At 43.8% G+C, this 27,111-nt stretch overlaps 1 protein-coding gene and 1 non-coding gene across 2 annotated transcripts in view; one reads left to right on the forward strand and one right to left on the reverse strand.

The window, feature by feature from the left end:
- The window catches only part of LOC115256582 (mucin-5AC-like), a 385,160-nt gene that overhangs the window by 11,938 nt on the left and 346,111 nt on the right, over positions 1-27,111 (forward strand). The window lies entirely within an intron of this gene.
- On the reverse strand, positions 19,357-19,428 carry Trnaa-agc (transfer RNA alanine (anticodon AGC)). Its single transcript has one exon. It is a non-coding gene; the product is annotated as a tRNA-Ala (tRNA).

Genomic DNA, 27,111 nt, shown 5'->3' on the forward strand with positions numbered 1-27,111 from the left:
AGCAATTTTTTTGCTGAAACTCAGCAATTTATTTTGCTGATTTTTTTGAGCTGGAAGCATTTCAAAAAATTTGGTGTGTATATTAGTTTTTTTTGTCTACACACTGCAATTCACTACTACGTATGAGACGTCTTGGAGACGCTCGCGAGACTGTGCTTCACCATTCACGCTTCCAGCGTTGCACCGTTCATTAATTTTTTGCGCCCTCAAAAATCAATTCCACCGCTGCCACCACGGGGGAAGCCTTTGTTTGCTGTGGAGGAATTTCCCAACGATTCAGCTGTGTTGTGTTGCATTGCATTGATCAGTTTCATAAGTGAATCGATTCATTTACGTTAGTTTTTTTTTCTTTTTGGAAGCTGCCGACTCGCGAATATGTGCGCGGCTGGCTGCCCCAAATAGGGAAAGTCATTCACTTCTATTGAGTAACTCCTGGCCGGGCACTACACTGACTGGCTGGTTGGATCGTGTGGGTAGACTTGGGCGGGTATGTGCTGAATGTGACTTCCATTCCAATTTCCGAGACTAAAACGACGACAACGACGCAAGGAGAAAGTGCTGGATCACACCTCAACGCACGAAAAAAAACCGTCGTCGGTTGTTTTCGCAAAACAACCTTGACCAAAGTAGGACCACCGTTTTTTTTTTGTCCCAAGCGGTCCATGCGCGATTTCGTAACAACGTGCTCGTATCACATAACCGCGTTCTCCATTCGCCGTGAATCAATTACCGATCTCCCGCGAACCGAAAGCCGGTTTACAGGCCCCAAGCCGGACGACCTGTCAACTGGAGCACTGTCGCGGCGGCGGCGGCAGCCGTTAGTTCCGGCTTGGTCTGGGATCATTTTGACGATCGCGATTTAACTCGTCGCGTCCGACAACGTATTGTGCCAATTGCGAGATCAATTGAGGAAAGAAAGCAAACCTGGCGAAAAAAAAAACTCACGCACGCGGATTAGCAACTATTACCTATTGGTCGTTCGCTATCCTCATCAGTGCAATGTAAGGTGGTTGTTGCCTTCCGTTTGTCATTTGGTAACCGAACGGCTGCCAACCAATAATGAATGTTACTTTCTTCCGATCAGTTTCTCAGTTTGAATGGGCAATGCTCGAAAAGTCCGCTCACGTCCGGGCTTTGCAATGTGGATGGTTGTTTTGTGCGACAATTTGCTGTACTTTTGCGTTTCTCAAATTAAATCACCTTATAGTGTAATTGGCGTTTGATAATGACTTTTGCATGGCAATAAAGTCTAATTATATCCTGCATCCAGATCCGTGTCGTGGTCCCATGGCACTTTTGGCAAGCATCCTGATTGGCACCAAACAACAATTGGCGCATTGAAACACCTCTGAAACCCCCATGAAACCTCCGTTAAACTCACCCGAGAGTTTCTGAAGTCCCACAAAACTTTTCTGGAACTTCCCGAAACGCCTCTGAAACACAAATGAAATCTGAATGAATCTGAATCGCCTTGAAAAGCTTTGGAACGCCTCTGAAATCCCGTGAAGTTCACCTGAGCGCATATGAAGCCCCCTAAAAGTCATCTGAAACCTCCTGGAAAGCCCGGACTTGAGGAGGTTATTTGGGGAATAACTACAAGAATCATGGATACATGGAATTAATCCTTCGCCCACTGGCTGGCAGTGCTTGTATAGGGCACTGCATTGTTTTGACTGTGTATGGGATTTTGACGTCTCTTGGCCTTGTTGTTTACACAATTTCTGTAAGAGTGAAAGGGTAGGAAAGAATTTCATGCAGTGCACTATAGAAGAAAAATGCCTGCGTTTGTTTTGGCCATTTATTTTTATGCATAGACGTAAACATTTTAGTCCTGGAGATGGAAGGTGATAGCTCTACTGTACTTCTAACGGCCCATTTCAAGGATGCCTTGACTTGCACGTACATCCTGAGGTCGCCTTTTGCAACAGTAAGCCCCGCATTAATGGATCAGAATATCAAATGGATATCTCAAATACATGACACTACCTGAAACAAAAATTTTTTGCTTTGGTTCTGGCGCGTATTAAGTGTAGTAATTTTCCCATGTATTAATAAAATTATGTATTTTGATAGGAAAGATCTCACCTAGTTTTTCGAAGTCTGCCATTACACTCATTTCTCCTGCATCAAAATTCAATAGCCTGAGCAGCAACAGTCGGAGTTATAGTCCCATACGAAATGCACTAATGGGATGGATTTTTCTATTTCTCACGCATGAATCGTGGACGCGGGAGGCACAGCCGGCTAAATCAAAATCATCCCGGAGCTAAGAAAAACCGTGACAGCGATTTCGAAACGCAGCCATTCGCGCGCACAGCTTGCTACGATCATTTATAGATGCCTGGTGCATAGGTTCCCAAACTTTCAGGTCGCACGACCCCCTTTAGCCAGCAGACGTAGTTTTCGCGACCCCCTTAGAAATTCCCTCATTTGTTGTCTGTGACAGTCGAATATTTTACTGTCTCTCGCGACCCCCTGGATGAGGGCCGGCGACCCCCCGGGGGGGTCGCGACCCACAGTTTGGGAAACCATGGCCTAGTGTATACCTCAAAAGACTGTTTTGACTTTCCATACATGGCTGAAATCGATTTGAAATCGGTTTTTGTTCTATTTTTAAGCGAAAGTGCTCCCTTCATACATCTCATTCTCCGTAAACAATGCTCCGTTTGAGCTGAAATTTTTACTGTGACTAGCTAACATCTTCTATTTTAAATGTACGTTGAAGACTAGGTTGAAGATCAATAAATGGATCCTGTTTTATTGAAAAAAATAAAATAAAAATAAGTATACAAATATGAAATATTTTTTGAATATTTTGCTAAAAGGAGATCGTCCCTCATACTCTCCAAAAGCTCTACTTCTGTCCCGCTTACGAAAATATGTGTTCAGATAGTCAAAACATAATATGTCCAGCTTTCTCTTCATACAAAAAGATTGAAAATGTTTAATATTTGAATTTTAGTAAATACCATTTTTTTTAATCTGTTGAGCTTGATTTTCAAGAAAAAAAATTTAAAAAAAAAACTAATACACCAAAAAAAATTCGAAGCACGGTCCTGAAATCAGCAATTATGCATCGGAAAATTGAAGTCATTGATAAAAGTTAACGACTTTCGTATAATTTTGTAAACTAGTGAAATTATTAAAAAAAACTTGATCTTTTTTAACATCTTTCCCACACATTCTCCTACAATGTGTTTCGGAGTTCCAGAATTTATCTCTTTAAGTGATGTTATCGCACTTTGATATATCTCACATGGTTCCTCATCGGCCACAATGACCCTACGGCAAGGATCCACATTGTGACATCCCTTTAGCCCTGAACCTAGTTGAGGCTCTCGGAGTCCTCTCTGGAGCCACCATCGCAATAGTAATGCCTCTCGAGTTGTCCAACAGAAAGTGCTTGAATGTGAGCGATCTTCTGTCTCCTAACTCTAGTAGAATAGTGGTTGGAGGTCTGAAAATGATGATTTACTCTCGTACAACAGCTTGCGAACAAGGTACCCCAAGGCCACCCCTGAAAGTTTAAACAATCATTTTGAGTGAGCACATGTACAGAGGATAGACAAAATGATCGGGACAAGCAAAATTTTGCCTCAAATTTGCATCAAATTTTCTCAAATTTTCACTGTAAGATGACCAACTAATTGTGTATCAGTGGTCCAATTTTGGAAAAGATTAGGCTGTTCTGCAAGAAGTAATAAAGATTCTAGAAAAAGGTATCATTATCCGATAGCCAACTTTGAGCTGTTATATCTCCGGATTCTATGAACCAAATGCAATGAAATTTTGACCATTAATGACTAGTTGATTAACATACAGTGAAATTTTGAGAATATTTGATGCACTTTTCGAAAAGTTACAGCTATTTGATTTTTTTTGAGAAGTGAAAATTTTGCCTGTCCCGATCATTTTGTCTATCTCCTGTATGTAATGTACTCCGTTGTACGCCACCACAAAAGCTTTTAAGGATTCTGCTGAAAATGGTTACAGGATTATTCCCATTCTATTCTACAGAGAAAATCTAAAACCCTGGTATAGTGTTGTTTTTTCAGATTTTTAAAAATAGAAGAAAATGAAAATTAACCTTCTGTTATCATTTTGATAACATTTTTTTTAGATTCTTCATAAATTTTGCAGTTTTCACAGAACTTTTTGCATGATCATTCAATAAGTAGAAAGGAAGTTTTGAGAAGATCCTGATTCAATTCCTAAACAGACGAGCTTCCCTAATATTTTTTTCGATCGTCAGAAATGTCTAAAAATGAACTAGACCATTGTACTGAATTTTTGTATATGTTCTGAATTCTTCTTCTCTAAGCCCTTTCTTCCCTTAGTCAAGAGGACAGAGCTTACTTTTACGCTAGTTTTGGAGTCTCAATATCCAGTCCAGGATAATCGAAAAAATTTCCATTAGAAATATATTGTACCGCAACAAAAAAATTAATACAGTTACCATTGGCATGAACTAACTAAGCTGCTAGTTTACCTATTAAGAAAAAAAAATCATTAAACAACTTACCTAGGAGCCACCATGTTTCATACCTCAAATCAATGAATACCTTTCCCTGGTAAGTATTAAAATCGCATCAAAATTTTCCAAAAACTGTTACCCTGAAATTCATCAGCAAGGATCAAGATGAGCTTGCTTGAAAACTTGCCTATAAGCACAGAGTTTTCAGCCAGCGGAAGATAGAAATACACACTTGAAACATGCCATGCAACGCACTGGAACATTTATTTAGGTTATAAGATGGGACTGCTTAAAAAGGGTTTTTACCAAGAAAGATTCATTACCTAGATGGGTTCAGATTATTGCCTAAATTGGTTTCACGGTTACCAAAAAATTTAAGTGGGCTTTTAAAGGCCTTCAATGGAGTTTTAAGAAGGAGAGTGGTTCAGAGATATTGCAAGGTATATCAGAGCCTTTTTAGTAGGTTTACAGGGAGTTTCAGGGGCATTTTTGGGGGGACTCGAAAGGCCTTAGATGCGTTACAAGGGGCCCGAGGCGGTTTACATAGACATGTCGTGGGGGTTTCAGAAGGTTTCGGAGAAAGCTTAGAAAGTTTGAGAGGATTTTTAGCGGGCTTCGGAGACGTTTTTTTCGGATGGTCTTAAGTATGTTACATTACATCCCGGAAAGGGAAAAGAGCTCAATAATATAATATTTTGATATGGATACCAAAAAGTGATATAAGTTTGATTGATATAAGAGATAAAAGATCTAAAAATAATATAAAAAATTACTCCAGGAACATCATCATAATATCATATTAAGATCTTGTAAGATCTAATCAATAACAGCGAGCTATTCGGGCTCCTAGGGATTCTCAGGGGGTTTTTGAAAGTATATCAAGAAATTTCTGAAGATTTTCAGTGCATTTTGGTGGCATTACAGGTGCATTTTTTGTATTTAGAGGGGTCTCAGGTGCGTTCTTTGGGTGCGAGTTGGTTTCAGGGGACTTTTGTAGGTATTTCAAGAAGTTTCAGGGGTTTTTCAGCGGTTTTCAGAGGCGTAACAGGGGCGTTTTCGGGAGCTTCAGGGAGTCTCAGGGCCGGAGGAGGTTTCTTGGGGCCTGCATCTGCATCTCTCATGATCTTCGTTAAAGGAGTATTAAATTCAGTTTTCAAAATAAAACAATAGCATGGAACGAGCTCACCAATTCAAACCTATCCGTTTATTGCTAGATTGCTAATCGAACGAAAATTACGAATCAACGTACTTTTGGCAGAGGAATCTTTTAGTTGGTTACTATGAACAGAGAATTGAGGCCGTGTTTATCACTGCTGAGACGTACTAAAAGAATAAATACGAAGAACTAGGCGATGTCTATACGATTGTGAATGTACATCGCAATTACAGCTAGATTAATATATTGCGCTCCCGCAAATTACTTTATGTATGCCAAATAAATTCTCAATTGTATCTGACTTACCTCACTATTGAACCACCAAAGCCTCATTACCATCTGACAAATTCCTCGCCGCTTCAGTTTTAAAATTGCCCCGCAGTACCATCACCGTCATCATCATCATCATCATCGGCATGCAGTTTTGCTTAAGTAATATAAATCCATTATTTTAGAGCATTGCACATTGCACTGCTACGTATACTTTGTTGCCCATCGCCATCCCCATCGACTAAAGTCGACGTCGATCGCAAACGATCAAGCTGCTGCTCTGCAACAACTTTCAAACTTGTGTGCAAAAATTTTCACCCAATCCTTCCCTTGTGCCATTGCGTTTATGCAGAGCCACTACTGAACAGCTACTCTTTCTCTGTCTCGCATTATTAACCGAACCGAACGGGGGGTAAGGTTAGTCGAGGAGTTCGTGTAATCGAAATTATTAGGCTGCCAGTCCCTCTCCTCTGCTCGATATATGTAACACACAACAAGTGCCTTTTGAATAGGTGGACTCTCTCGTTTTCATTCATTCAAGTCGGGGAACTACTAGGTATACCTAGTAACTATCTGTCTAAGCATGGATGCAGCAGATAGTCAGAAAGTAGTGGAAGACAAGTAGCTGAATCGTTGGTTTGGTAGGCGACTTTCAGGAAGAGATCGCCACGCTCGGCAATGCAGCTGCAGCCGGTTAGCCCACTATCGTTGTTGATGATGGTGGTATGACAACGATCGGTGTGTGGTGTTGTGCACTCTCGACATGTTCGAGCTCAGCTTACCTACTACTAAACGGACAGGTTTAATCATCTTGCGGTATGCACTTTCATACGAAGAGATACTAGTAGGTACGGTACATAGATAGTAGATTACTAGAAAGACAATCAGATGCAAAGGTGAACTGGCTACAGGAAAATTGTTGCAGCCGATCCTCTCTCTCAATGGCGATTTCTATCAACTTTGAATTTATTTTTCTTGCTCTTTTTTCCATCCTTTATTTTTTTAACTTCACCTTTTTTATTTTATTGTTATTTTTCCTTTTCTTCTACTTTTTATCTTTTCTGGTAAACATTACTTCTTAGTTTTGTGTTTGGTATCCTTTTCGAGCCTGGCAATCATCTGTATGCCATAACTACCTCTTAGCTCTGTAAAAGTCGGCCTTCCTAACGAAGGCCTCGTCATCTCTAGCGTTATCACACACAGCAGTGCTTCGAAAATATTCAAATCGCACACAGCGCAGCGTCAGTCATCAAAACAAACAATTTCGCAATTATGCGATTAACGCTCGATTGCATTTGATGTAACTGACCACTTGAATGATCACCAATTTCTCCCGGCGCGGCTGCCATCATCACCACTCCACATACAACAATTTGCTCATCCATTCCGAAATGGTCCATGAAATCGACTACCGCCGCCGTGGTGGAGTTTTCTCCGGCGATGATCAATACCTATGTACCTACTGTGAACAGCATCAGTCGGTAACGATCCTGAGCTGGTGGTAGCGTGCAGTTCGTGATGCGTCATGAATCTTCTGCTACCTACTCTAAATCAATTAGGAACGTTAACAAGCAAAGCAAAGATTTTTGCGAGATAGGCTTTCTTCCGATTGGAAACATGAGTTTGCCGGTCGCCCATCTCAGATTGAAAATGTGCTGCTTTTGCAGTTTTTTGTTACACAGAGCCAACCAGCCAGCGGGTGGTCACCTGACTACTAGGCCGTCCCTTATTTTGCAAAATTTAGAAATGTTATAAGTTCGTTAGTGGAAAATGATCGTTTTAGTTAAAAAATGACCGTGTCAAAATTTGAAGTCCGTATCTCAAGGCTAAGTGGTCCCTCAAGAGGCCTAAAGTTGTCAAAAATTGTATGGAACTAGAAAAACATGGCATATTTTTACACAAAACAAATACGCTATTCCACTAAAACTGGTGATTTTAGGACCCTAAAGGGCCAAAAATGTGCTTAGATTTGCGATATCTCTACTCGTTTCCAAGATATTGACAAAAAACGACTGAAAAATCAGCATTTTTGACCATATTTTTAAGATTCTGAAGGAAACTGACCATATTTTGTTCAATAACTCAAAAACGAGTAGAGATATCGCAAATCTAAGCACATTTTTGGTCCTTGAGGGTCCTTAAATCACCGGTTTTAGTAGAATAGCGTATTTTTTTGTCGAAAAAAATGTCATGTTTTTTTGGTCCCATACAATTTTTGACAACTTTAGGCCCCTTGAGGGACCACTTAGCCTTGAGATACGGACTTCAAATTTTGACACGATCATTTCTTAGCTAAAACGATCATTTTCCACTAACGAACTTATAACATTTCCATTTTTTGCAAAATAAGGGACGGCCTACTGACTACATTTCAAACATACACTTTCTCGTTGAACAACCTTGCTCCTCGTGTTTAGACGATACATTTCCGATCGGATGGGTGGTGGTTGTACTATTGTTTATCATATTCAAATAATCATAATGGCCATCTTACATGATTAAGCCAAATAAATTCTAAGAGATCCTTGAAACCTATATACGCTTTATTGGCGTTTCAAGGGGTCTCAGGGAGTCTTCCCCTCCTGGCAACCCCTCCCAGTATTGTCTCAAAGGCGTTTCAAAGGGTCTCAGGGGGTACCAGGAGGTCTCAGAGGCACTTCAAGGAGTCTCTGGGGCCATTCAGGGAGCTTCAGCATCCGGTCCGGTTCGCTTCAGGGGCGTTCCAGGGGTCCCAAAGGGTTCCATAGGGCTCCAGGGCGCTCCAGGGGTCTCGGGGGCTTTTCAACGGGGTCCCAAGAGGTTTTGCATGGGCTCCCGGGGTATTTCAGAGAGTCCCTGAGGGTTCCAGAGGGTCTCCGGAGCGTTCCAGGGAGCCTTAAAGGCATTTTAGGAGGCTTCGAAGGCGTTTCAGGTGAGTACCTAGAGGTCTCAGGAGTTTTCAGGAGGTTCCCCACAGGGTGGGTTTCAGGGGATGCAAAGGGCGTTCAAAGGGATTTCAGGGGGTCCCAGAAGGTTCCAGAGGGTCTCCGGGTCCTTTCAAGAAGCCCCAGAGGCATTTTAGAGGATTTCAGGGGCGTTTCATGGCCTTTCAGGAGATTTTAGGAGGATGACGGAGATTAAATAGGGATTTTGAGGCGTTTCAAAACGTTTCAATACCTTTCATGGCGTGTTAATGCGTTTCATGAGATTTAGGAGGGGGGGGGGGCGGGCTTTTTCAAGGAGTTTCAATGCGTTCAAATGCGTTTCAAGTGGTTTCACAGGGGTTTAGGGGCTTCAGAGGATCTCAGGTGAATTTCACGGAGATTTTAAAGGAGTTTTTGGAAGCCTTTTAAGGCGTTTCCGAGCGTTTCAATGCGTTTCAATACATTTCATGGCGTTTCAGGAGGCTTAGGGGACCTTAAGGGCGAACGGGACGGTCGGGGAAATATCTGCCATTGCTCTGTTGCTACTAAGATGGAAATCTCAGATTCAACTTCATATTTTGCAACAAAAACCTATCATTGTGTATGTTCACTTGCAGTGCATATGCTGATTGTTTTTCAGCATCTTCAGTGCGATATAAATCGAGATTACCATCTTCAAAATAGCGAAGCAAATTGTTAGAAAGAGAGGGAAAATAGGAAAAATAACACGGCGTCCCGTATCACCTTAAGGGCTTTAGTGGTTCGCAGGTGAATTTCACGGAGGTTTTATAGGGGCTTAAGAGGCGTTTCAAAGCGTTTCAAGGCGTTCCAGGGCGTTGTAATGCGTTTCAGGGCGTCTCAGGAGGCTTCATGAGGGTTTTAGGGATTTCAGAGGTTCGCAGGTGAATTTCTCGTCGGTTTCATAGGGGTTTCAGAGGCGTTTCAAAGCGTTTCCAAGCGTTTCAAGGCGTTTCAGGAGGTTTCACAGAGGTCTTAGGGGGCTTCAGAGGCTCTCAGATGACTTTCACGCAGGTTTTAAAGGGGCTTTAGAGGCACTTCAAAGTGTTTCAAAGTGTTTCAAAGTGTTTCAGAGCGCTTCAGGGCATTTCAGGAAGTTTAGGGGGCTTAGAGGGGCTTCAGAGGCTCGCAGGTAAATTTCATGGAGGTTTTGTAGGTGTTTTAGAGGCGTTTCAAGGGTTTTCAATGCGTTTCAGGGCGTCCCAGGAGGTTCTAGGAGGGTTTTAGGGGGCTTCAGAGGCTCGCAGGTGATTTTCTCCCGGTTTCATAGGGGTTTCAGAAGCGTTTTAATGCTTTTCAATGCATTTCAAAGCGTTGCAAGGCGTTTCAAGAGGGTTAAGGGGGCCTCAGAGGCTCATGGGGTTTTATGGGGGTTTTGGAGGCATTTCAAAGTGGTTCTGGGTGGTTCAGAGTATAAATCCGATGACCTATACTCAAGAAAGTTCTTGAAGATCCTCAAACTGACAATGAACAAACCGATTGATAGCATATTGCTACATGAGGCTGTGTAAGCATAAATTTCATTCATAATGCTTCAATAGGTCACTGATTACAGTTGTAGATCAGATGGTCTTAACTCTAGGGTATTCTCGGATATACTATACAATCAAATAACCCACCACTTGATAGAACATAGATGTCTTTTTTTTTTTTTTTTTTTTTCCTTCTAAACCATAGGGGGATAAATCTGCTCATCAGACACCCTAACAGGAAGGTTAGGGTAGTGTGGGGATGAGGCCGTCTTCTACAATGCCGGTAGAAGCCAGGACTACTTTCTCCTCGACCCACTAAAACACATTCCTATGGTCGCCAAACCCTACGTCTCTCCGGAACCACCAAGAAGGTATTGCTTCAGAGAGGGGCTAGTGCATATCGCACCCTCAAGGTTAGCTGCCGTAGCCTAGCAGCAACGAACATCGATGACTCGCACTGGAGAGTCCATCACGATAGCATGCTGGCGCTTAGCCAGTTTCCCGGGTGGTCCTCGCCACTCCCTTTGTCCTCGGAAGGCGGGCAGGGTCAACCCCGCCCGCGCCCTACTGCTGAGCGGACATCAAGAACTGATGCCCACATGCAACCCGATCTGACCTGCTGAAGGCAAGGGTATCACTACCCTTCAGGCCTTATCAGCTGCATCCGTAGGTTGCAGACAGCAGGGTCTCACCTACCCCGACCCTTGCCGGGGACCCCTTTCCAACCGCGGGCTCAGATCCAACCCAGTAGACTGACGCCACGACAGCACCGCTACCGGGACTTCCTCTCCGCGGCCACTTAATCGCTGTAAGGGTCGATCTCGACCGCAGGGCACCGGTATGACCTACGAAGCCGACTTCGAACCTCTGGACCACCTCTTGTACTGCATCTGGACTAGCCATTCTCCGAGTCCACGCGCCACCTCCTTTGTAGCTCCCAGACGATATGGGTGATAGCCGTTGAAACGGCATTCCAGCTAATCTCATCCCTACACATTCTCTGGACCAAGTTGTCCGGAGTTGTGTCCTCCCCGCATGTGGCAAGCATGCGGTCACGCATTGTGCGAAAACGCGGGCACACGAACAAAACGTGTTCCGCCGTTTCCTCTAAACCATTGCACACTGGGCATTCGGGAGAATCCGCATGCCCGAAACGGTGTAGATACTGTCGGAAGCAACCATGACCTGTAAGGACCTGTGTCAGGTGGAATGTAACTTCCCCATGGCGCCAATTAATCCAACTATCTACCCTCGGTATCAACCTATGGGTCCACCTTCGTTTGGTGGAACTGTCCCACGCGCGCTGCCATTTGACCATAGAGGCCATCCTGACCGTCTTGCGTATGCCTCTTGTGCCGCGCATTTCGAAGCACTCCATATCCTCACTGATAAGAATGCTGATGGGCACCATACCAGTAATGACACAGAGAGCATCGTGTGACACGGTACGGTACGCGCTTGCAACCCTCAGACACATAAGCCTGTAAGTACTTTCCAGCTTCCGTCGGTAGCATTCAGTACTTAGCGCGGTACCCCACGCCGGGCCGCCATACCTAAGTATGGACGTAGCAACACTAGCCAGAAGCTTGCGCTTACTGGCGTACACCGCTGAGCTATTGGACATCATCCGGGACAGTGCCGCAATAGCTGTGGAGGCTCTTTTACAGGCATAATCGACGTGGCTACCGAAGGTAAGCTTATCGTCGATCATCACGCCCAAGTGCTTGACAGAGCGCTTCGACAGGATAGTGCACTCTCCTACACTGATCTCCGTCTGCTGCGCCGACTGCATGTTGTTAACAACCGTCACCTCTGTCTTGTGGTGAGCCAGCTCCAGTTTTCTGGACCGCATCCACGCCTCCACAACCTTGATCGAGTGGTCGGTAGTCAACTTCACCTCCTCGATCGTTTCACCGTAGACTTCGAGCGTAATATCGTCGGCAAATCCGACAATCACCACTCCCACTGGGTACTCTAACCTCAACACCTCGTCGTACATGACATTCCATAACACCGGACCCAGGATGGAACCTTGCGGGACTCCTGAGGTTATGTGAAAGCACTTCCGACCCACCTCCGTGTCGTATACTAGTACGCGATTCTGGAAGTAGCTTCCGAGAATCTTGTACAAGTACTCCGGTATCCCCAGACGCAAGAGCGCATCAGCAATAGCAGCCCAACTGGCGCTATTAAATGCATTACTTACATCCAGAGTCACTACCCCGCAAAAGCGAATTCCCCTCCTCTTAGGCTCGAGTGCTTTCTCGGCGGTTTTTTTAACCGACAAGATAGCGTCTACGGTGGACCTCCCCTTCCGGAAGCCATACTGGTTGCTCGAGAGACCATTTACGCCCTCAGTGAACTTCAACATTCTATTGAGGATGATCTTTTCGAGCACCTTCCCCGCCGTGTCAATCAAGCATATTGGTCTATATGCCGACGGGTCTCCGGGTGGTTTCCCCGCCTTTGGCAATAGTACCAGGCTCTGCCTCTTCCAAGCTTCTGGGAAAACTCCCTCGTCCAGGCATTTCTGCAGGCATTTCTGCATAGCAGACCTGAACATCTCGGGAGCTTCTGCAATAGCTACTTTTAAGGCCAGGTTCGGAACTCCGTCCGGACGTGGGGCCTTACCTACGCTAAGGGACTTAGCTATCCCCGCAAGTTCCACATCGGTGACCATTTCCTCATCGCCAGCCCCAGTCCCCGGCTGTCCTACGAAAGGAGGCCAAGGACTAGGATCATGACGCGGAAAAAGTCCTCCAATGATCCCCTCCAACATCTCTGGAGATTGCTCTGTAGGAGCCATCACACCTCTCGTCTTGGCCATAACGATCCTGTAGGCATCACCCCACGGGTTCGTATTGGCACTCTGACAGAGACCCTCAAAGCAGGCCTTTTTGCTTGCTCTTATCTCGGTCTTGAGCGCGGCTTTTGCAGCGGCGAGCACCACCCGCCGTTCGTTTCGCTCTTCCTCTGATCGTGCTCGCTGCATCCGCCGCCTAGCCCGTAGGCAGGCGCGGCGCAGGTCCGCAATCGCGTCGGTCCACCAGTAAGCCGGTGGCCTCCCATTTCTAGGGTGGACTCTCCTAGGCATGGTCGCATCACACGCACGTGAGAGCACCGCTACCAGCTCGTCGCCGTCTAAACCGAGTAAGTTTCGCTCACGGCGGAGCGCTTCCCTAAATACCTCTTCGTCGAAGTATGATGTCTTCCACCTACGAGGGCTTGGCCTTGGCCTAGCCGCCTCTTCTTCTATCCGCTGTCTGCTGTTGTTGTAGTCGATACTGTAGCGAACCGCCAGGTGGTCGCTGTGAGTGTAGCCATCATCTACTCTCCAGTTCGAACTACTTGTTAGGCCAGGACTACAAAAGGTCACGTCAATAATTGACTCCGCTCCATTTCGACTATAGGTACTCTTGGTACCGACGTTAGCCAAGTCGACATCTAAGATGGCCAGTGTTTCTAGCAGGATCTGACCCCGCTGGTTCGTGAAACGGCTTCCCCATTCCACAGCCCAGGCATTAAAGTCACCCGCTATTACCACCGGCCTTCGCCCTGTTAGCACGGTCGTTAAGCGGTCCAGCATTTGCGTGAACCGCTCGATCGGCCACCGCGGAGGCGCATAACAGCTACAGAAGAAGACCCCGTTTACTTTGGCGACCACGAAGCCCTCATAGGTAGTAGACACCAACTCCTGCACGGGGTATTTACCCGTCGTCCATATCGCCGCCATTTTCTTGGTCCCATCCGAGGCCCAGTTGCCGTTGCCGGCTTGTACTCGGTATGGGTCCGAAATGATGGCGATATCCGTCTCCCACTCAGAAACCGCCTGACAAAGCAGTTGCTGAGCCGCATCACAGTGGTTCAGGTTCAGCTGCGTTACCTGCACTGTGATTTGTTGCTCACTGCGGCTTTCTTAAAGGCCGGGCACCCTTCAGCAGGTCAGATCGGGTTGCATGTGGGCATCAGTTCTTGATGTCCGCTCAGCAGTAGGGCGCGGGCGGGGTTGACCCTGCCCGCCTTCCGAGGACAAAGGGAGTGGCGAGGACCACTCGGGAAACTGGCTAAGCGCCAGCATGCTATCGTGATGGACTCTCCAGTGCGAGTCATCGATGTTCGTTGCTGCTAGGCTACGGCAGCTAACCTTGAGGGTGCGATATGCACTAGCCCCTCTCTGAAGCAATACCTTCTTGGTGGTTCCGGAGAGACGTAGGGTTTGGCGACCATAGGAATGTGTTTTAGTGGGTCGAGGAGAGAGTAGTCCTGGCTTCTACCGGCATTGTAGAAGACGGCCTCATCCCCACACTACCCTAACCTTCCTGTTAGGGTGTCTGATGAGCAGATTTATCCCCCTATGGTTTAGAAGAAAAAAAAAAAAAAAAAAAAAGCCGGGCACCCTGGACCACCCATCGCATGTCTGTTTTTCGAGGTTTTCCCGGTACAGATCATGCAGATGGGCGGACTCGTGCAGCTTTGGGCCTTATGACCTTCAGCGCCGCATCGCCTACACAGTTTGCGCCTGTCGGGGCCTTTGCAGTCCCACGACTTGTGTCCTGGTTCCAGACACCTGAAGCAAACCTCAGGTGGCTCGTGGAATGTCAGGTGACAAACACACCAGCCCACCTTAATACTCCCTACTTTAACGGACTTTTTAACATCCGCCACAGGTAGCTGAACCAGAGCTATCTGTGTCCCTGCTGGCCCCTTCCGCAGCCTGACTGCTGTGGCGGCCACCTGAACATCGCACTGTCGCCGCAGTGCCGTGACGAGCTCTTCCGCTTCGGTGATCTCGTCTAGGTCTTTGACCTTCAGAGTCGCCTCATGCGTAAGAGCCCTCACCTCCACTCCATCTCCAAGGACCTCTTCTGCCAGCCTCTTATAGGCGGCGCCCTTGTGATCCTTCTGGCGCTTAAGCTCCAGGATCATTTCACCCGTACGAGTACGTCTGATACTGCGTACGTCGGCTCCAAGACCCTCGAGCTTGGCGTCGCACCTCATCGCCTTCAAGACGTCCGAGTATTTCGACTGTTCGGTCTTGATGACGATAGCGTCACCTTTTTCGCGCCTGGCACCTGCCTTCCTACGCCTTGGCTTGGCGACCTGCACTTCTACCTGCGGATTCCCCTTCTTCTTCCTCTTCCGCTCTACCTTTGTCCAAGGAGGGTCCTCTCCTTGGATCGCCCTGCTCTGCGGCTGCTGAGGGCCCACCATTGGTCGCAACCCCTTGTTCCCATCATTCCGGGACGGGCCGGCCTTTTCAGGCCCACCCTTCCCAGCTTTCCGGGAACCCTGGCCGGGGTCCGACTTTCCAGCGTTACCACCGGCTTTCGGGGCTATTATACGCCTGGCCTTGCGGGCGCCGCCAGACAGCTCCTCACCTGACGGCTGCCTCGCCCGCTTCTGCGAATGCTTGTCGCTTTTGTCGCGAGCATTCGCTTCCACTCTCTTCGGACTACCCGCGAAGGAGAAGGCCTCCGTTTGTGTAAACTTAGACGCTTTCTCCTTTGCGGGTTCCGCCGCTGCTGCAGCCAGCAACGCAACCGCGTGCTCCTGCTTGGCATTATCGACAGACGCCCTAAGCCGAAGCAAGGCCGTTTTCAGGTCCTTGCTTATATTCGACTTAGTTGTCGCAAAGTCGATAATTTTGCCGAGCTGCTGCTCAGCTACCTCAAATGCGGGCCGTCCTTTTTCTGCAACTTGGCTGATGGCCCTCAGCAACCATGCTCCGTCCATGACCTCCGCCGGCTGGCTTGCCGTGGAGTGGACAGGAGCTCCCACGCTTGAGCTGCGTAAACAGCTTACAGCACCTGACTCCTCGCTTCTCCTTGTCGGAGACCTCATCAACCCGCTTCTTGCGAAGGGGTTGATCGCACCGCTACTTCCACCTAAGTTATTTGATTTAGAATTCTTGCTCATTGTTCCCACGAGTTGCACGAGAAATAATGTCCACCACGCCAGAGCTCTGCATTAACGCGGTAAGGGACAGCATACTGTGGGGGGTGCCCAGGTACCCCACAGGCTCCGTTAAAGATCGAGCATCTTTTTCACCCCCTCGATCACTCATTCCTCGGCACGGGTCGCTTGACACCTTGAATTGGGGTTAGTAGTCCTATTCTTAGCCGGCAACTACGCGGCTGACTCGCAAGCGGGGGGGGGGGGGGGGGGTGCGTCAGGCCCCAGGACATCCGTCCCTGCTGCCCCAAACATAGATGTCTGGGGCTGTGTGAGTGTAAACCTAATTCTTAATGCTCTTAGACACAACTACTAGCCCTCGCGGATTGGATGACCTATACTCAAGGGAGTTCTTGGAGAACCTTAAAGAATCATTCACCTATACGCAAGGAACTTTTTGGAGATCATTAAACTGTCAACGAACTCACCACTTCATAACACATAGCAACTTTAAACACTCCGTATCCACTGAAGAAGTCATCGCATTCACCCCGCTTATATACAATGGTATAAGCGGAGCGAATGCGATGACTTCTTCAGTAGATAACTGACACTGAGGAAGATTACAAGTGGTAGTCGAAATAGGCGTATCTGTCAAAGGATAAGCAAAATAGGGCGGCATTAAAAAGATACAAAACTAATTACACTCATTCGAAAAAATCGTAATCAATGATATGAACGGTTATGCCACTCAATTTCTTACTATATTATCCGAAATCCGAAATACCTACTCAATTAAAACTCATTTACAATCTCTAGAATCGGTCATCTTTTGAATCATATTTTTATTCTACGGCCCACAGTCTTAAAAGCTTTACTCAATATATGACTAATACTGACATTATACCCAAATCGATCACCATGCCCTTGTGTTGAAATTATGGCAAAATTATTATTCCAACCCATGCTGCACAAATCATGATCACGTACGACAAGCTGCAACCAACCCCCTTTGTTCCCATTCAACGAAATCGAAAGCTCGATTCCGATCCGATCGATCGTAAGGTGACATTCTCCAACCGTCGTCGTCCCGGATCGAAACAAATCGAAACGTTTAAACTACACAAATAGAGGTGATGCAGGCTGTGTAAATGACCACCACCATTTTCCGAAGGCGAGAAATTCAATGAGCAATTGTTTACCACCCGGGCACAATGGTATCCTTGAATAAGTGGTATAAATAACTTTCAACGGCGACAGCGCAAAGCTTGCTCGATTGAAGAATATGCCCTCAGGTGATTCGCGCTTACCTATGCTGAGTTGCATTCAAAATGACGGCCATCGAGCTAATTCATCTTCATTGGGATGCTCTGCAGTGTGGCAACTCAAAATCACCAGGAAGACTGCCTGTCCTCATAGTCTACGCAAAGCCACACTCATCAGATGGTATCGGTATGATTTATAATTTCCCAAGCCCATCCCTTGTGCTGTGGTCATCAGCATGTGCAAAAAGGTGGAACTTTGAAACAACATCATCGGCGAAAAAGACAAAAGACCTGAACGTCCTCGAGCGACGAACCCGTAAAAATGTGCAGTCGTCGAAGGTGAAGAAAAATCTCGCTGTGTTCGATTCCTATTCTAGACGTGACGGTGTCCGTTTCGCGCGAACAGGTTCATTCTTATTATAATCAGATGAAACATGCTGACACCGCATTGTACATATATGTCATTAGCCACTTGCAGCCCAGAGTGTGTGCGGTGGTGTGGTGGATAAGAATAGTGGGTGACCTTGGTCGTCCGTCAGTTGCCGTCGCTGGACAACCGCTGAACAACCTTTAACCAACGCGATTGAGAATGTTCTCCTGTATCGCTCGGAGAAGGGAAAGTGTGGTACAAGAAGGTATTTGCTAGTCGGTGTTCTGGAAAGAGAAGGTGACTGGATTCCAGTCCGGTCTATCTTCGTGTGCTTGAATCAGAATTATTCTGATACGTTGCAATGTTTTAAAATGCCAGATGAATGTTACTGTAAATACTTAGCAGCCTAAATATATTTAAAAAATTGGTATATACAGACAGCTTTACCGCATCAAGCCGCAAAAACTTGGTAATAAATACGAAACACCTAGCACAGGACCTAGCAACAACAGCTATTGCACTTCCAATAGTGTTTTTGTTGGTTAGAGGGGATTTCAGGGTAGTTAAGGGAGGTTTTTGGGGCTTCCGAGGACATTCCAGGAGATTTGAAGGGATTTCTGAGAATTTTTGGAGGCACTTTAGGGGTTTAAGAGAGTTTTCAGCGAAATTGAATGGCATTACAGGGGTTATTAGGGAGTTTTAATGGTGTTAAAAGAGGTTTCGGAAAGTTACAGGGAGCTACTAGGTATGGGGGGACCCTGAATACTCCTGGAATGCCCTTAAACACATGAACGTACACCTCTGGAACCCACCGAGAAAAGCGCACCTGAAGCCCCTTGTAATGCCCTCGAACTCATCTAGAACTCTCTGAAACTTATGAAACTACCTGTAACGCCCCAGAAAACCGTCGAAAATTTTACGAAACCTTTTGAGCTTCCGAAAATTTCCTGTAACGCACCTTTAACACTCCAAAACCCTCTAAAACGCCGCTGAAGCACTCCTTAACATCTGAAACCTCCTGGAAATTCTCTGAAACTTCTTGAAAAGCTTCCTAAACCCCCAGAAACCTCCTGTAACGCACCTGGACCCTCCTGAATGCGCCTGTAACGTTTCTGTAATATTTTCAGTGGCGGATGGGATTTCCTGGGTATCACCGGTCCCTTGGCCGGCCTTCGGGGTCCGTTGGGCATTCCCGGTTTTAACCGGACATTTGGGAACGTCACCTCTAACAGAGGACTGTCCCGTGTTGCGATCGTATATTGAAGGACGACCTTCGGCAATCCCTGGATAGGACTGCCAAGCAAAATTCATCGCATGTATGCAAGATACTTCCAAAAATTGCAACGCGCTTCAATTATAATGCAACAATAAAATATTGAAAATTATTATTCCAGGTCATAAGAACATTGTTCATGACTCACTTGAAGTGCAAATTTTCGGTAATACCAATCCGTGTGGTCAAATTATGAAATTCAAATAACTCAACGTACATATGTACAGATGGGTAAATTATTGGTTAAATTGGGAAAAAATCCACAGCTCAGGTGAGATTTGAACTCACGACCCTTATTCGCTAGACAAGTGCTTTACCAACTAAGCTACCGAGCCAATTAATGACCCAGCAACTTAGTTGTCATAAGGTTCAATTCTAATCTCATCGATCTATATCATCTTCCCCTAATTGAATTTCATAATTTGACCACACGGATTGGTATTACCGAAAATTTGCACTTCAAGTGAGTCTTTTTCGAGCATCTACCTCTACGTAGTTATTCGTCGTATCAAATAGAATGCGAACGACGCGTTTGATCGCCTTCCAGGTAGCATTGTTCTTCCTCTACAAGTGGTTGAGGAAGCGTTGTCTGTACGATAGGCAAACAGTTTCAAAACAATAAACAAATCGCTTTCGCTCCTCGTACATATGTAGGTACAACAGAGATGATTATATTTGCGGTTTAGGGGAAGATGATATAGATCGATGAGATTAGAATTGAACCTTATGACAACTAAGTTGCTGGGTCATTAATTGGCTCGGTAGCTTAGTTGGTAAAGCACTTGTCTAGCGAATAAGGATCGTGAGTTCAAATCTCACCTGAGCTGTGGATTTTTTCCCAATTTAACCAATAATTTACCCATCTGTACATATGTACGTTGAGTTATTTGAATTTCATAAATTGTTCATGAGTATTCTCAACATGGCTTCCATTGAAATCCAGGTCGGTGGTCGGTTCATTATCGCTGGTTTTAATCAGCAGTACCATAAGATCGTCTTAAATTCCTTTCAACTCAAGCAAGACTTACAAGCATAACTCAAGAGTACTGTAATTTATAAAATTCTCCATAAAGAACGTCTTTAATTTATTTCAACTTAAGCAAAGGCAAGAAGCGTTACTCAAGAGTACTCAGGTTTATAACGTTCTTGATGCAGGTTTATGCAAAATCTGCGAAGAACGTCATAAATCTTGTATTCTAAAATGTAAACAAACAATAAATTATGGCACCATGGTGATAATTTGAGCCTCGTTGGACAAATTTCATCATCAACCGCTGTCAACCAGGCACATCCCTCCTGGGAATCGGCCCCACCCAACGTGGGGCAGCGCCTCACTCCTCCGGTCAGCATCTCTAACAGTCGTTGGCGATTTTCATCATGTTTTATTTTTTTTTAATTTTTTTTTATATCTGTATTAACGAGATTTTTAGCCCTAGGCTAGTTCATCTCGGTCTTCATGGTTATCATGGCCCGCAGGCCAATGAATTGCCCCGATTGCACGTTAAATGACGTCCTGGATGACTAAACCAACCTCTAACCGGATGCTTCAACCGGAGGAATCTGGTATTGTACCGCGACGAGGCCGGTTCTCTCGACAGGTGCTCCAGATTGGTAATGATAACACTGCTCGACAAAATTTTACAAAAATTTTTGTTATGGGATGAGAAAAAAAATAGAACAAGGGTTTGGGACCCTAGAAGTGTCATAGTGAAAGAATTTTTGAAAAATATTGGAACGGGCCTTCACAGTTTAAAACCGAAGTTTGTATGGAGAACTTGGGGTGTTCAATTGATATGTGCATTAGATCGTGCCGTGCATATTTTTAGGCGTTTTCGGTATTTGGGTTAGTTTCGTTATTGTCTAACGCCTAAATATATGCACAGCGTGTTCTAATGCACATATCAATTGAACACCCCAAGTTCTCCATACAAACTTCGGTTTTGAACTGTGAAGGCCCGGTTAAATATTTTTCAAAAACTCTTTCACTACGACACTTCTTCTACGGTCCCAAACCCCTGTTCTTTTTTTTCTCATCCCATAACAAAAAGGTGTAATGATACATATGATGAGAATGAAATTCGGATGGTAGAGTTTTTTTTTTCATTTTTCCTGTACAAACTTTTCTCACGCGAGAACAGTTGATCTTGCTCAAGAATGGTTTGTTGAAGATAACTACAAGAACCTTTTAAAACTGACAATAAGTCTAACCGTTCTTGTTGTGTTTATGGTTTTATGGACTCACTCTCAAGTACTCTTTTAAGTGTTTTTGAAACCACATATTGAAGAAGAATAGTTGTGTTTAGCTGAAACCCCGATAAAATCAACTAGAATATGTAATGTTCTGATAAAGCTATCATAAAAACAAATAAAATTAAATAGAATTAAGATTGTTATTTGGGAAAGGCCATCTGCCATGGGATAATATGCCACTTGATGAAAACATTCTAAAATTACGTCCATCATTTTTCTGGCATTTCAGACCCTTTTCTCCCCTCTCTGTCTCGCTTTTTGTATACTCAATACATGAAGTGTCAGACCCCTTCCCCCCTAAACGATGGTCGTTATATTTAAATGACCCCTAACATGGATAGCGCAGGCAACACCAACCATGCGCCTCCATATGTGTCTCAAGCTCCTTGGAAACACTTGGCTGATAATAAAATCACCAGAAAACCTTAATTAAAAGCAAGAAAAAACCGGAAGTTGTTAATTTTCATTAGAAAATCAAAAGATACACCCAAAAACGGTCCTGAAACCTGTTGAAAATTCTCCGAAACTCCATGTAACGGCTTTGGAACCACCGAACCTCTCGAAAGCGCTCCTGTAGCACTGGGAAACCTGCGGTTTTCAGGGAAGTTTTAAGAACTTTCAAGGACTTTCCAGAGGGCTTTAGGGGGTTTCAGATGACCCTTTGAATCGTCTCTGAAAGCCCGTTAAACTATCTGTCACTTTTTAAGATATCTTTAAATGTCCCTAAATTACTTCTGAAACTTCCATCTAACTTGAAACTTTCCCTCTACAGTACGCCACAACCCTTTTAAACGCTCCTTTAAACACCTATTTTAAATGTGAGTAATTCTCGCTGAAACCAGGCCGCAATTAACATAAAGTCTGGGATTTCACATTTTTCTTGCTTATTCGCTAGAATATGAAAAAAAAGGATGAAATCCATTTTGGTTGGGTTAAATTGATAGACCCCTCGTTTGCCAAGAGGCTGACAAGGTGACAATAATATCTCAAAAATTAATGTTGTAACATATACAAAGCTTCACATTTCTATGAAGGGAAAGTATAAGCCTTTCATTTGAACTTGAAAAAAATTTGGAAGTTATCTTGGATTTGGCCGCCATTTCGAATTTCATCATTGAATCGCGATTTTCGCTTTGTTCGCAACCACCGATTTCAAATCCGAACTCACCAGTGTTTAAGCTTTTCAAAACATTGGAATATTTATTTGTGCATTGATCGCAACTATGAGATATCGATGGAAACGTGAGCGAACCTCCAATTCTCCCATAAATTTTGTTATAGTCTCCACTCGACCCCGTTATCACATGATGAGATGCGCACGTGAGAATGTATGGGAAAATGGGAGGTTCACTCACGTTTTCATCGATAGTGCATTGTTGTGGTCAGCGCACACCTAAATATTTGAACGTTTTGAAAAGTTTAGACTCTCAGCCTCCTAATGATGAGTTCAGATTTGAAATCGTGCCTGTCACACGATATACTCATGCAAAATGGTTGTTGGTAGAGCAAGCTCCCATAACTGACGAAATGCTCATAGAACAGCTAAGCTCAGTTCATAGCTGAGAAGCAGGCTTTGTGCCTGTTGGGACCACGGTGTGCCAAAAACCGTCATTAACAAATAAAAAATGTCCACCTAAATGGCACCCCGCATTCGAAAGATATACTACGCTAGTATCTCCTCTGAAAATTTGAAAATGTTTCATCGAGGGAAACTAAAGTTTTTGTGATTTGAAGATTTTGAGTCATTTCTATAGGATTTTCTTATATGAGTATAGGGTGACATTGGGTATTATCGGCAAGTTTGTTCTCTTCGTCATGGGGGGTTTTTGTCAACCAAATTGCCTGAAACTTGGCCATACCATTCTGCTTAGTTGGGAAGGATTTGAGGCCAACTTTGAGTTCAATAGGGTTCAAAAACCCTCCAAGACGAAGAGAACAAAACGGCCGAGAATAGGTAATTTCCCCTATATGCGCGCACTGTGTGCCTGAAACCGATAATAACAAATAAAAATACACACTATATTGACACCCGGCTTTTGAAAGATATACTGTTTTAGTATCACCTCAGGAAATTTGAAAATGTTTCATCGATGAAATTGAAAGTTTTAACGGTTTGAAGGTTTTCCTCTATTTTCATAGAATTAGCTCATAAATGGCAATATTGTCATAGAAAGTTTCATTGGCTCTTCAAATCATAAACAAATATTATTAAGTTTCACAAACACCATTCCAATATTTATAGACAAAGCGATAGTACGCATATCCCCAATGAAATTGGAATCAAAGCATACATTTTTTGTTAATGGAGATCATTCAATCGAAATATTTCCAAGTTCACAGAAAACAAGTTGGTAGCATGACGTATAAAAGCTTGCATGTAAAACGATTAGCATTTAGGTTTACTTCAAAGTTTCAATACCTTAAACATTATACCAACGATTTACAAAGCCTCCTAAGAATACTCTCGTTTCATCATGCAAAGTTTTCAAATTCAACGACAAGCTACCAACATATCACGTGGTAAAAAAACGGATGCTAAACTCTTAGAAAGTTTATTTAATCAACGCGCACGGCGTGCCACATTTTTATTTGTATTCGAGTAGCAGGTAGAACTATGGAATGTTAATTAGATTCCCAAACCACGGTAATTGGCATTCTTCTCAATGAAATGTTGTTAAATTTACAGAGAAGTATTGTACTTTTGGAATTTGTGAATCTCATTACACCGTTCAACACTAGTTCGCGTTATGAGATGAGAAAAAAAAAAAGAATAGGGGTTTGGGACCCTAGAAACCCCAATGCGTATATCAATTTAATACCCTAAGTTCTCAATTCAAACTTTGGTCAGAAACTGTGAAGTCCCGTTCCAATTTTTTTCGAAAATTCTTTCACTATGAAACATCTAGGGTTCCAAAATTTTGTTCCTTTTTTTCTCATCCCATAATATGAACTTTTTGAAAATTTTGATGAGCAGTGTTATTATTTGAAAAAGCACCGATTGACAATACTCCCATATATGAGCTACAGTCAGGATTCTTTCTACACGGTTGGTGGTACTTTACGCCCACCGCGATTTTTCGGCTGCTTTACATCCGACTGAGCTCATTTTTTTGTGTATAGTTGCGGCATATCGTAAGCTAACTACCTTCCAAAAATAAACGAAATTGGTTGAAAGACAACAGAGAAATTGCGGTGGGCGTGGAGTGGGTGGCACCGTGTAAAACGAATTCTGACTGTAATTCTATGAAAATGGAGGAAAATCTTCAAATAGTAAAAACTTTGGTTTCCATCGATCAAACATTTTCAAATTTTCGGAGGTGATGCTATAATAGTGCATCTTTCGAATGCTGGGTGTCAGTTTGGTGTACATGTTAATAGCGGTTTCAGGCACACCGTGCGCGCATATATACTCATATAAAAAATCCTATAGAAATGACTCAAAATCTTCAAATTACAAAAACTTTAGTTTCCTTCGATGAAAGATTTTCAAATTTTCAGAGGAGATACTTGAATAGTATATCTTTCGAATGCCGGGCCCCATTTTGGTGGACATTTTTATTTGTTAATAACGGTTTTTGGTACACCGTGGGGACGTTACGTCAAGAAGACAAGCTTTTGTTTTCAACTTAAGGCAAAAACACACTTGCTCATCGGATTCAGTGCATTTGCCTTCGGTACGCGTTAGGTAGAAGAACTCTAATAACACAATGAGTTTATTGGTAATTGCTGGATTACAACCTCCGACATACCGCTTTTTCGTAAGCCCATTAGTCATAGAAAACTTCGAAAGTGTGTACTACAGGTATTGGTATTAGGACGCCGGATATACGCCCATCTTCAGTCGACATCAATCGTGACAACTTCTCCATAACTTAACAAGTTCTTTTGTGAGTTTTGATCTGTCCATGAAGGATGCGATCAACAGTATGCCTGGATTCCACAAAATTTTGCAAGTAGGTTTGTTAGCACCAAACACATTTTTTATGGTTCAAAAACATATGATTGGGCTGGTTTCGGTGTCTACAAAAATTTTCTCTTCATGCTTCGAAAGCCCTGTTCGTTCGCTGAGCTACTAACTATACATTACACCCTAGAGTACATTTGAACACTATCACCTGCGAACTACTTCAGTTTTATCGACATTTTAAGTTATCTGGAGACTGTTCGGTCAATTGAATCGATGAAGCACTCAGAAAACTTCCTGGATGGAACACGGCAAGTCTTGAGTGCTTTGTCCAAACGCTCATTTTCCATCGCTGCATCGTGACTCCCTTCATATTGCTCGATTCCGGGCAGTAAGAAAGCGGACTTTCTGGCTTAAGGTGTCATGATGCATCACTAAACTTTCAAACGAATCATTGACTTTTTCCTTTTCAATGATTGTTTGCCTCGCATTTTTGAAGTGATAAAAAACTGTCAATTCTGCAGCCACGCAGCAGAAAAAGTATCATCGTAATCACTGCGAGTAATCATATAGGATGATACATTTTCATACGAATATTTGTTTTGATGGCAAAGAATTATAACTTTGAAATTTCGAGCCACATATCCAACATGGCTGCCGATGCTGATGATGCCGTAAAAAGCCTTAAGATCGTTCGCAATGCTGTTTTATTTTGTATGGCGAGTTTTAAAAATTTTAAAACTCGCCATACAAAATAAAACAGCATTGCGAACGGCCTAAGTAGGTGGTAAAGAAGACGATATTTACAAGCATTAAGTCGCCTTCTAAGATTTTTTTTTACATTGGCCTGTCCGGGAACCTTGACCAGGTGGAAACACAAATTGAGAAACAGAGAGGTGGGTAGATTGTTGCACTCTATCCGAACGCGGTTCCATTTATGCCTACATGCCTTCCGAATTAGGCTCTTGGGGTAATTTTGATTAGGTCTCCTAAATCTATCTTTTTCAACTTGTTTTAAACAACTTGACTCCCCAAAATCACAAAGTATTAAGATGTTATTATTGTTTTAATCGCCGCGATTTGATGTACTGGTAGTTCATCGATTGGTTTTCGGCGAGAAATAAATAAAAACTTATTCGCCAGACTGTCCGGACGTTTCGGTCGATTTTGCTAGCTTTCGACCATCTTCTGCGGACTAATCTTCCAGTCGTCTCTTCACTATCAGACGGCCATAACGAGACGAGATTTGTTTTTTTTTGGAAATATGTGGCATAACTTCTGAAGGCTTCAGCCACTGCAGTGGAATTACCTACCACCATCACTACTTTTTTGGTGCCAAGATATATGTAAATCTAAATTTTTACTATATTTTAAGAATTGGAAAATCAATATATTACCTCACTAGAGTAATAATTTAGATTTATACCTTCGCACTACAAGAGTAGTGGTGGTGGTGGATAATTCCACTGCAGTTACGTTATTGCAATGGAAATTTTATATATGCATTTTTCAAATCGCGAGGCCTTTTGTTGCATATTGAGGGAACATAATAAAAACATAGCAAGGGATCGCATATCGCTATGAAGTAGCTTAGAAGCTAACAATTTGTAGGTTCGTGAGTGCAAACTTTTTAAAGGGTGATAGAGGAGCATAAATAATGAAAAAAAGGTTCTACGCATATGGTCAAATCTCAACCGTTACGTAGTTATTGAACTTCCCATGTTTTTGACTCTAATTGCCTTAACTGGCCATAATTTGAAAGTGGTCAAACTGACCCTTATTAGAAATGTTATTGAGTTTTCTATCAAATGGCAACTTTGAATCGATTGGTTTAGTTAAATAACTAAGTTTTCTTAGGCAAATA

The sequence above is a fragment of the Aedes albopictus genome, chromosome 1 (genome assembly GCF_035046485.1).
Source record: "Aedes albopictus strain Foshan chromosome 1, AalbF5, whole genome shotgun sequence".
Lineage (NCBI taxonomy): Eukaryota > Metazoa > Arthropoda > Insecta > Diptera > Culicidae > Aedes > Aedes albopictus.